Here is an 11,775-nt window from a genome sequence, read left to right on the forward strand (position 1 = left end):
AGAACATTTATTTATTTACATACTTATTCATTCACAAAGAAAATTGGTGCATTAAGGTTGTTCTTACCTATTTTTAATTAGTATAAATAACTGTCCAAAACATGCTTTTTTTTTTATTCCTCTTTTTAGTCACTTAAGCTGGTTATGTAAACTTTTGAGCACCACGTATTTAGTAGGACATTAGGAATGCGCCTGTGGGCAACTTAAAGTAGCAACAACAAAAATATTTTTTATTGAATTGTATGATATATGCAAAGTAATTTTGTCTTTCCTTCCCATTCATCATCGTTATGTTAAGGGATCCTTCAAATATCAATAAACTGTATATACAATTAGAACCCGCAATTTCTCTGTCGAGGAGCCCGAACAACACCGTTGGGCTTTTTTGCGTTAAAAAGGAACTTAAACGATAATGATTCAAAATAGTTGCAGAGAACTTCATATTTGATTAATTGCTAATGATCAGTAAACCCAACAATTCAGCTAATGATGACATCAGAGCAGCTGCAGCCTACGATGTTTGGCTTTTTCTTTTTGTATAAATCCTTAAAACAAGTGATCCGTGTGCGTGTGCGAGTGTACAACAGCCGTGCAGAGAAACACCCAATCCGGTCTCAGGAGAAGCAAAATCAGACCATCAGGGGAGGAGGAGCGGGCGAACCTCATCCAGTTCTACAACAAAGTCTCGTCCTGAAGATGAAAGGTTTCGCTCTGCGTTACGCCACCCAGATACGGGTACGACTCGATAACTCCTGAATCTTTTTCGCTGAAGAAAAGCCGCGCAATCCACTTACAAAAGTGTGGGTGTGTGGTGGTGTGTGTGTGTTCTCCTCCAACGGACGCCCCTCCTCTCTCTCCGTTCCGTCGGTTCGGGCTCAGCCTCTCTCTCCTCGTCGGGTTTCTCAGAGACACTCGCTGTACGTCTCCCCCCACAAACTCTGCAGGCTGCCTCACCCCCAACTCCTACACTACAGGATCAACAGCAGCCCGTCCAAGGCAAGGACACACACACACCACACACACACACCCACACACACACACCAAACACCACACACAGATGAGGGTTTTATTGCAAGCTGGCAAAATTGTGTTTTTGTGACATTTCAAACAGACCGGCTGACTTGTTCTCCTATGGTAGTTGTCTAAAGCCGTAAATTTTTGTCCGAATAGAGAACTGTATCATTTGGATTATTAAATTGAGCTGCAGGCTTCATGTATGCTTGGCGTCTTAGACATTAAAGATACCATTGATTGCATGTTGGAATGCAGTCTTAATGCCCCTCTCCATGTTCACAGTCTGATAAATTCAGTCCCACTTACCATTCTGCTGCTCCGAGTTTCTCTTCTCTAACAGAAATCTGTAGCAGACAAAATCTGTGGGGGGGGGGCGTTTCGTTTTCTGAACGGAATGCTTCACCTTCAAAATGATCATTTGTATATCAACTACTCCCCCTGCGTTGCCATGAAGTCGTGATGGAAACGTTGTTGTTGCCTCCACGTTGAACAAAACATCACAAAACCTCTTGAGGTTAAAGTGATAGGACGCTGCAGTTAACAGCACAATACACCACAAGCGGTGTTCCGGCGCCGGGTAGCTCGTTGGTAAGCAGGGCGCCCATATATAGAGGTTTACTACTCAACGCAACGCCCCGCTCGACTCCGACCTGCGGCCCTTAATGGTTAACATGATCCACGTCTAGTGTATCCAGCAGTGCCTGCTGCTAAGCCCTACTAGTGTTGGGAGAGAGGGTTGGAGTCAAGGGCATGTGTTCTTACAAGCTAGAACGTTATTCATCTGAGGGAAAGTTTGCTTGCAGTTCAGAGTAAGAAAGAGGAAATATAAAATAAGGTGCTTATCCAAACTATACACCATTACATGATCTCTCCCCCCCTCCCCCCCCCTCCCCCTCCCCCATCCCCCTCCTTCCTCCTCGGTCTGGTCCCCATCCAGGATATCCGACATCAACCGATGATCCGGCAGGGCTCGGTGAGCCGGAAGAGGGCCTTCACCATGGAGGGGGACGTGATGATGTCATCGGCGTGCGACTCCCCAGTAAGAGGGCGTGTCCAGAGAACGGCAGCAGCCCCGACGTGCTGCTGAAGAGGCTGCAGGACGTCGTGTCGGAGCGCCAGAGCCACTGACGGGCCGCCAGGCGCACAATCACGTAGAAACATTGGAATGAATTAAGTTTCATTACAGAACTGTTCCTCACTTTAAAAAGCTAAACGCTCATGACGAAAGGACACGATGAGAGTATTTTTTCATCACTGATGTCCGTTTTAAAGTTGTGACCTTTTTTTTTTTTTTTATATATTATGACCTGAGGGTCATTGAACCGGAGCAGCAAATAATGGCACAAAGCATGCCATTTACTTTGATCTAAGTAACCTCACTTCTGGGGTCACAGCCCCCAAAACCTATCCCATTCTAGAATAATCTCTAGGATGGGATATATGAGCCAGACCAGGACTCAAAACCCAGTCACGGACACCCTTCATATGTTTTACCTTCAGGTAGCTCAGCTGTTGGAGCATCTTCAGCCTCTGTTGCATGTCTGTGGGATAAAGCCCCTGCCACGCCCCTTGTAGCGTGCCCTGCGCGTTAATGGAACGTCCTGTTAGATGGAACGTCCTGTTAATGGAACGTCCTGGTTAATGGAACGCCTGTTAATGGAACGTCCTGTTAATGGAACGTCCTGATTGAACGTCATGAGCATGGGACTCACGGATGCTAAACAGCTGCCGCGCCAGGAGACGGCACCAGCAGCTGTTCTCAGTCTTTATTTACACACTGCTGAAACTTTTTTCAAAATACTTTATTGTCCTGAATGTAACATAATCCAATACCTGTAGTCCAACAAACACCACTAGCAACCTCTGCAGTACTCTGTAGAAGTCTGTTTCATACGTCATTTTCAGAAAAAATAAGTTTTCTTTAATCGGGCCAACTTCTTTTTTAATAAGTAAAGACTCTTTCAATCAGTTTAATGTGAGCTTTGAGTCCAACCTTCATCAGGAAGTTTAATTTTCCTAATCCTTTTACTCGCCGTGACAACACGTGGGCACCATGTTGGTGTTTTCTGCTCAACAAATAAATAGATACAAGTAGTGAAGAAGTTTTTACTGTCCTTGATCTTCAGATATGGGACTGAAAAGCCGAAGTTGATGTTTGATTCCCATACAGCCCGTCATTCTTCACGCCATGTCAAATATTTTAAAAAAATGTCAATGATTTAAAACGTCAACTTGTGTAAATAGTTTTCTTAAAGAGGATGTGATGAATCCCGTCTGCTGTGCATTCTCTAGGATCAGACCCGTCTTCCAGAGAGCTTTTACTACGTAGTTTAACCCTTTCTTTAATCGTCCCTTTCGTGGTTATGAACCATTAATGTTGTACAATGCTGTAAAAGAAACGCGCGTGTGCTCCATTGACGCAGCGTTGTTGTACCTGGTGTGTAGTACTACACTTGATGTTTTTGAATTAATCTGAGGATTATTATGCTGTTCTGTTCACACCTAGTTCACTAAAAGCACATGGGGAAAAACGAACCACTTGTAAAAATGCAAATTACAGCCTAAAATATACAATATGAACATGAATCTGTAACCAGGGAGCAAATTAGTGTCACATTAGTGCTTTTAAACTCCTTTACGCACAAATAGTGATTTCTACGAAAGTCAAAGGTTTTGTACAATAAAAGTACTTGTTGATTCATTTGACTTCTTATCATTTCATTTCTTCCTCATTTCGGGACACTTCTCCTAAATTGTAATTTCTTTCTTTTCTTTTTTGAATGTGTTTCTAACCCTCCCGTTTCAAAGTTCATTCCTAATCTTGAAAACACTGATGTGATCCAAGCTCCAGAAGGACACTAAATGGACTATTTAAAAAAATGTTGTCTAAAATGCTCAGTTGAAATGAAATTGTTATGAAAATTTATAGAGCAGGGAGTCCTCAGAGTCAATGATGGGACCTCCAAAATAATTGATAATTCTTTTTCAAAAATTTAAAAAAATAATCTTACGTGACTCCAACTGTTATTAGCAATCCAGTTAAGTCCCCACTGCTAAGTGGCTTGTGGTAAGGTAGTCTCTGAGTATCATCACAGATACAGTTAATACTAGGATTACCTTATTAAAACATGATTTATGTAAAATACAACAACAATTTTAGGCTATTTTACTGTTAATAACTTAGGATTCTATGCAAAAAAGGTATTATAAGGTCTTAGACCACCTACAGGTTATTGTGCGCCCAGTTTTAAATGCAATTTAATTTGAGACTATATTATACATATATATAAATATAAGGAGGTCCCTGCTCCGTTTCTTTCTGTTAAGCGTCCTTGATTTAAAAAAGTTTGAAGACTCTTGTCTAGGACATGCAGGCAATCGAACCGACCACTCAGGGCTGAAAGACACACCAGCCGTGGATGGCTTCTAGCAACTCATTGTGTCTAGTACTAACCACTGGAGGGCGCTGGAACCCCAGCAGGGACCCCCCACCCCCTCCCCCCCCCCACACTCACCGAGAATGGAATCTACAATAAGAATAGAACAAGGGATTCTGCAGATCTATCAACATCTAGAAAGAACCCAACAGATACAAACAATAATCCCTTTCATAAAAGAAAAAATATATAGGTATCCTGTTGTTTTAAGCATTGTAATCATATTCTGTAGTCCCTAATCCTGGACGGCTTTGGTAGTAAAAAACCTGCATCATTTATGTATTTTAGTCCAATTCAGACAGATACATACGCCTAATTTTAAAATGGCCTGAAAATATTTCCTCTCCTTTAGCTGTTTTCTCGGACCAGCTCCAGAGGGAACAGCATCTGTCCCTGGAGCTGAGTCAGGAGCGCAACAAGTGACCGTTCACCTCACGACGCAACCTCCTCGTTGTTCAGAAAACGGATCTCAGCAGCTTAAACCTTGTTGACTGAAGTTGATTTGTAGACACATGAACCTGAGCTGCGGCGAGGAAAGGTGTGGGCCTCCTTTTGAGGAGCCTCAGAGGGAGGAGAGGGAGGTCCCATACATAATGCATCCTCCTGCCCCCATTCCCCCCGTTACCATGGCAATCCTGTCAGTTTCCATCCCACTGAATCTCTGAGTTCATTTCTCTTTAGACATTTTTTTTCCTAAAAAATCAGGACTTTTTGAATCTGCCCTCAAATACAGAACGTGGTTACATGTTATATGAAATGTCACATTTTTCTTAGTGTTTGGCCCAAAAACTTGAAAAAAATGAAAAGGAATTCAGGTAATGTTAAAACAGGTATGGCCATTTAAAGACCTCAGTTGCTACTAAAATACGTGAATACCTCTACTTCTGTGGAAACGTTGTGTTTCCTCCTGTTTTTGTGTGAGGTGGACGTCAGTCGAGCTCCCATTGGTCCTCTACCTGCTCGTTACCATGACGATACACCTTTTTCAAAACATTCAGGGATGAAAGTATGGCGTCCCTTTTGAGATGACTCCTCAGGGACGAGACGTGTGGGTGTGCAGAGTGTTTCTCTCTCAGGCCGTGATGAAGACAACAAAGATAACCAGACTCACCAGGGGCCTCGTTATTATCTGATGGTTAAAAGAAACCCATGGGTCCCAACATGTGGTCTGGGGACTCACAGGGTCTTTTTTAGGGAGCACCAGAGTGAGAGGACAGAGTAAATAGTAATAATTAAACCTAATAACCATTTAATTCGAGTGAGTTCAGGAGCCGATGTTTTCCACGTTTTTATCCCTGTAGGTCACATTGACTGGCTGTAGCCCTATAAGACCATGAAGATCTGCGTAAGGGGGCGGTGGGGGGCGATGGGTGGGTCCTAACAGGAGGTGCTCACCCAGGAAATGTGGTTCTTGTCCTGGGAGTAGGAGTAATTGTTTTACCCACTTCTTCGCCAGTCAGAGTCTGTCATGTAGACTGAGACCTGTGAGTTATTTGCTGGTGTAAATGATCCTCTGACACCCACAGGAGCTTTATTTAAAGGGACACTCCATCCACATCAGTTTTGGACGTGGTAAGGAGTACAGGTTTTAGTTTTAAGTGAGATCAGAAAACGATGCAGGGCCGTGCTGCAACGCAACATGATGTCATCAGGCACAGCGATGTTTGGCCAGTATGTGAAACTGCACGATTACTAAATGACTATGTAACGTGACGTTGTATTTCGCTGTTCTCCCCGCATCGCCGTGACAACAGATCAATAGTTGCCCGGTAAAATCTGTTAAACCTTCAGAACTCCATAATACTTGTAGTAGCCTAATTACCAATGCAGATATAGTAGACTACTTTATACTACTTGCAGAACAGCCTCTGTACCATACTAGGATCAGTTGTCATCGGCATCAGGGATCAGAAGACTCAGAGAACCCTGCAGCGGGGAGCTACTTGGTAACTAACACTGGTGTGGAAGAGGAGAACCCCATAATGCTCATGAGACACCACCATCTCTCCGTCCTGCTGAACTGAATCCAAAGCCCTGGTTCTAAAATTAGCCCGGCTGATGTGTGGGCCAGCTCTGGAACAGAAGCCTCTCAGGGGTGTCTCTGGCCTCTGACCTTACGTCCCACAAGGTGAGAGGCTGATAATGGGCCTGATGCTGGGGGGGGGGGGGGGGGCCATCCTGGTCGCGGTGACTAGATTATTCAACATTTCACCGCGCCGCTGCCTGTACACGGAGAGTGCTTCTCACCGACAGCCGGTGTTTCCTTCTCTGAGAGAGACGGACGCGTGGGATCAGGATCGTTAGTCGGACTCCCAGAAGCCCTGCCAGTCTGCTAGCTTTCTGTTTTCTGATTACATTTTTTTTTAGTTTCTACTCAACCGTTTTTTTTTACCACTCTCTAAATTTGGTTCGGGGTCCAGGTTTTTCCAATGATGCAACACCTCCTCCAACCGCAAAAACTCGTGTCCCAGTTCCAGCCCTGACACATATATTATGTAACGTCCCTGGTAATTTGGTTCAGATATTCAAGATCTCTTGAATATAAGTCCGACTGACTTAAATAATGTGATCTCACAGGGTAAATGGCAAATATGAGCCAGCCAATATGTATAATTGGTATCTGAGCTAAAGTAAACAAGTGTTTAGTATTTTTACATAAATAGTTATGTCGGTATTGATTTAAAAGCCTAAAGGTGGTGGCTCCACCAGACCGGGAACAGGGTTAAAATTTAGGACAGCGGGGGCAGACCAGCTCCACGCTGATGTGCAGAGGGGATTATGACGCCATTAACAGGAGACCAACTGTAATTATTAAATACAGAATTCTCTGGAAACATTGGGATACCGCACATAGGTCTAGTGCTTTTTAGACATTTGAAATCTTTTAATGATTAGGCCTACACTGTGATGGATTCTCTCTGTATGAAACATTCTTGGTATCTATAACAACATGGCAATGCTGCTGCACTAGGCATGTGTTGCCATGGTAACAGGCATGGTTTTCTTTAAACACACCAAGGAGCAGGTTTTTTATGACTACCATTTTGTGCTGTGAGAGTGAACCACCACCGTGACCCTTCATTTCAGGATTGGAGCTCAGCAGTGGGTCAAGGGACATTCTCTGTTTCACGGGACTGTCTTTCAAACCTCTGGACGGACAAATCCGAGGGGCTCCCTGTCCTCATCCCAGCTGGTTCCTAAGTGGAACGACAGTTAAATGTTGCTTTACCTGCAAAATAGCTTCGACAAGATACAAGAGGATGTCCCTCTTTATTATCTCATGGTAGTTGGCGGGTGGAGTGGAACTAGGTATCTACTCAAGAAGGCCTACTGAATGAGGAGTACAATTTGGAAACTTGAAGTAATATTCAATTTTATGCTATTTATGCTTCTAATACATCTCAGAGAGAAATACTGCACATTTACTCCACTACATTTATCTGAGACTCAAAGTTCATTTTTATTCTTTCCATAAAAATTATGTCACTGCTTATTTTATATATTATGCAGTATTATACTGCTCCTCTACAAAAAAAAACTAAAACATGGCTCCACGTTGACCAACTGCAACATTAATATACTTTTACATCAACTCAGAAATACCCCACATACACTTACATATATTATAACACGTAGGCTACAGAGAGCTCTTGGTTCCAGCCTGTGTTCTGTTGCAGCATTCTCACATCCCACATTCATACGCCTTTATAATTATTTGGGGCCATAACAAAATTAGGAAATGTAGGCTAATGAACAAGAAGTCCTTTTTTTAAATCATAGCCTGTTTCCACAACCCTGGCTCTGTTCCAGACACATATACATAAGTTTTATTTTCTGATTAATTGAGGTCACACTTTATTTTTGATGTCGCCCACCACATCTCTCCACCAGCAGAGAGAAACACGCTGCTTTTTATTTAAGGTCTTTATTTCACAGGAAGGACAATGACGAATGAAGGGAGAGAGAGGGGGGTGACATGCAGCAAAGGGCCGCAGTCGGAGTCGAACCCCCGGCCGCTGCGTCGAGGAGTAAACTCTCACACACGTGCGCCTCTACCAACTGAGCTCTCCCAGGCTGCTTTTGCGCATGGTCGTCCACCTCGGTCCTCCTCCTCCCTTTGCTCCCCCTCTCCCTCTCTCTGCATCCTCCTCACACATGACCAGCAGCATCATCTGCCCGGATGCGTCCTGGTTCCCGCCTCTTCGCGGCATCAGCACCAGGTAAGACCCCGCTGTCATCCCGATCACTTTACCGGACACCTCTGATGGATTTCCCCCGCAGATGTCGATGCTACCGCGATGGTTGTTCCGATTCAGCTCGGGAGGGCTGGACGCTGCCTACCGTGATACCGAATCCTCCCGGTGTTCCCCTCCGGAGAGTAGCCTAATCGGTCTTAGGCTGGTTGATCGGGTGCGTATTTCAGTCAGAATAAGATCCCCCTTTGATCCGGCGGACCCCCCCCCCCCTCGGTCGTCAGAACGGGATAATGATACGTGTCAGTCGATGTGGTCTTATCAGTGGCGGTTGATGATATCTCTCACACACACACACACACACACACACCACACACACACACACACACACCACACACACACAGGTCCATGTTTGGGCTGTTTGGCGCATGCCAAGGTCACGGTGGTATCGGCCGGACAGCTTGCCAGTGGGCACTCCGGCTGTTTTCCTCGGGGCCGGGGGCTTGGTGCGCTGTCAGCGGGCTCCTTCAGCCTGGAGCTCCCGGAGATTAACCGGCTGTACAAACAAAAATAAATCAACAAAACCGATTCATTGGATGGCAGATTAAAATTAGTGTCAGCGGGATATATTATGAGCTTGAATGCAGCTTTAATTCTGCTTTAAGATTCACTCAGGCTTCTAACTGTTAGTTAAACCCGGGTGGGAAAACGCTGTTTGGACACAGATAGGCGGCTGAAATGCGCGTGCACGAGGTTCCAACCCGTGTTACATTCACAGACTGTGTTCATTTGGTGTGAAATATTTAAAAAAATCACTAAACGCATGTTTTTAAAGTGTTGATGAGATGGAACACCTGTCTCACTGTGTGTGTGTGTTGTGTGTGTGTGTGTGTGTGTGTGTGTGTGTGTGTGTGTGTGTGTTGTGTGTGTGTGTGGGTGTGTGTTTCAATGGACAAACTAGGCATGTATATGACAAACCTCTGTGGTAACTAAAATAAAAGATAACATATAAAACTCCATTGTGAATCCGCAGGCTGCTGAAGCAGGCTGGTAAAAGTAAAAGTACTCACAACGCAAATGCTTTAAACTAAATCATTTTACTGATCTATATGCTGTGTCGGATGGTACCATGAATTTTCAAATTTGATATGAAAACTATAGGCTGACTTTAGAATAGATGTAGTGGAGTAGAAAGTACAATATTTTAAAGTAAACAGTTGTAAAAATAAATAGATAGAAAGCTAGTCTAATACTACCATTAACAGGCTAACATTAATACTAATAACTCTGTGTAGGCTATTGGATCACATTTCATACACAAAATACAGATATGACCTCAGTTACAAACGAGAAATATAATAAGATACTCACGCAATGGCTCATATACTAAAATATCAGGCTGCAGATCAATATTGCCCAGTAAGGTATTCGAAAGTATTCGGCCCCCTTGAACTTTCCAACCTTTTGACACATTTCAGGCTTCAAACATAAAGATATAACAATTTTATTTTTTGTGAAGAATCACCAACAAGTGGGACACAATTGTGAAGTGGAACGAAATCTATTGGATATTTTAAACTTTTATAGCAAATAAAAAACTAAAAAGTGGTGCGTGCTAAATGATTGGGCCCCTTTACTTTCAGTGCAGCAAACTGAGTCCAGAAGTTCAGCGAGGATCTCTGAATGATCCAATGTTGTCCTAAATGACTGATGGGGATCAATAGAATCCACCTGTGTGTGATCAGGTCTCTGTAGAAATGCACCTGCTCTGTGATAGTCTCAGGGTTCTGTTGAAAGCGCAGAGAGCATCATGAAGACCAAGGAACACACCAGGCAGGTCCGGAATACTGTTGTGGAGAAGTTTAAAGCCGGATTTGGATCCAAAAATATTTCCCAAGCTTTAAACATCCCAAGGAGCACTGTGCAAGCCATCATTTTGAAATGGAAGGAGTATCAGACCACTGCAAATCTACCAAGACCTGGTCCCTGTAAACTTTCAGCTCAGACAAGGAGAAGAGTGATCAGAGATGCAGCCAAGAGGCCCATGATCACTCTGGATGAACTGCAGAGACCTCCAGCTGAGGGGGGACAGTCTGTCCAGAGGACAACAATCAGTCGGACACTGCACACATCTGGCCTTCATGGAAGAGTGGCAAGAAGAAAGCCATTTCTCAAAGATATCCATAAAAAGTCTTGTCTAAAGTTTGCCACAAGCCACCTGGGAGACACCAAACGTGTGGAAGAAGGTGCTCTGGTCAGATGAAACCACAATCAAACTTTTTGGCCACAATGCAAAACGATATGTTTGGAGTAAAAGCAACACAGCTCCTCACCCTCAACACACCATCCCCACTGTCAAACATGGTGGTGCAGCATCATGGTCTGGGCCTGCTTTTCTTCAGCAGGGACAGGGAAGATGGTTCTCATTGAGGGGAAGATGGATGCAGCCAAATACAGGACCATTCTGGATGAAAACCTGTTGGAGTCTGCAAAAGACCTGGAACTGGGACGGAGATTTATCTTCCAACAAGACAATGATCCCAAACATACAGCAACATCTACAAAGGAATGGTTCCCAAATAAACGTCTCGAGGTGTTAGAATGGCCAAATCAAAGTCCAGACCTGAATCCAATCCAGAATCTGTGGAAAAGAACTGAAATAGCTGTTCACCAACGCTCCCATCCAACCTCATGAGCTCCGCTGTTTTACAGGAGAATGGCAAGAACTAGTCTCTCGATGTGTTAAACTGATAAGACATCCCCCAAGAGACCTGCAGCTGGAATCGCAGCAAAAGGGGGCTCTACAAAGTCTTAACGCAAGGGGGCCAATCATTTAGCACGCCACACTTTTCAGTTTTTCATTTGCTAAAAAGTTTAAAATATAGATTTCGTTCCACTTCACATTGTGTCCCCTGTTGGTGATCTTCACAAAAATAAATTTTTATATCTTTGTTTGAAGCCTGAATGTTTCCATTTCAAAATGATGGCTTGCACAGTGCTCCTTGGGATGTTTAAAGCTTGGGAAATATTTTTGGATCCAAATCCGGCTTTAAACTTCTCCACAACAGTATTCCGGACCTGCCTGGTGTGTTCCTTGGTCTTCATGATGCTCTCTGCGCTTTCAACAGAAC

General features: G+C 43.8%; 1 protein-coding gene across 1 annotated transcript in view; it reads right to left on the bottom strand.

Moving 5' to 3' along the window:
- tmem74b (transmembrane protein 74B) overlaps positions 1–11,775 on the bottom strand; it is a 37,241-nt gene that overhangs the window by 6,798 nt on the left and 18,668 nt on the right. The gene's annotated exons all lie outside the window — the stretch shown is intronic.

Source organism: Etheostoma spectabile, chromosome 4 (assembly GCF_008692095.1).
Source record: "Etheostoma spectabile isolate EspeVRDwgs_2016 chromosome 4, UIUC_Espe_1.0, whole genome shotgun sequence".
Classification (NCBI taxonomy): Eukaryota; Metazoa; Chordata; class Actinopteri; order Perciformes; family Percidae; genus Etheostoma; species Etheostoma spectabile.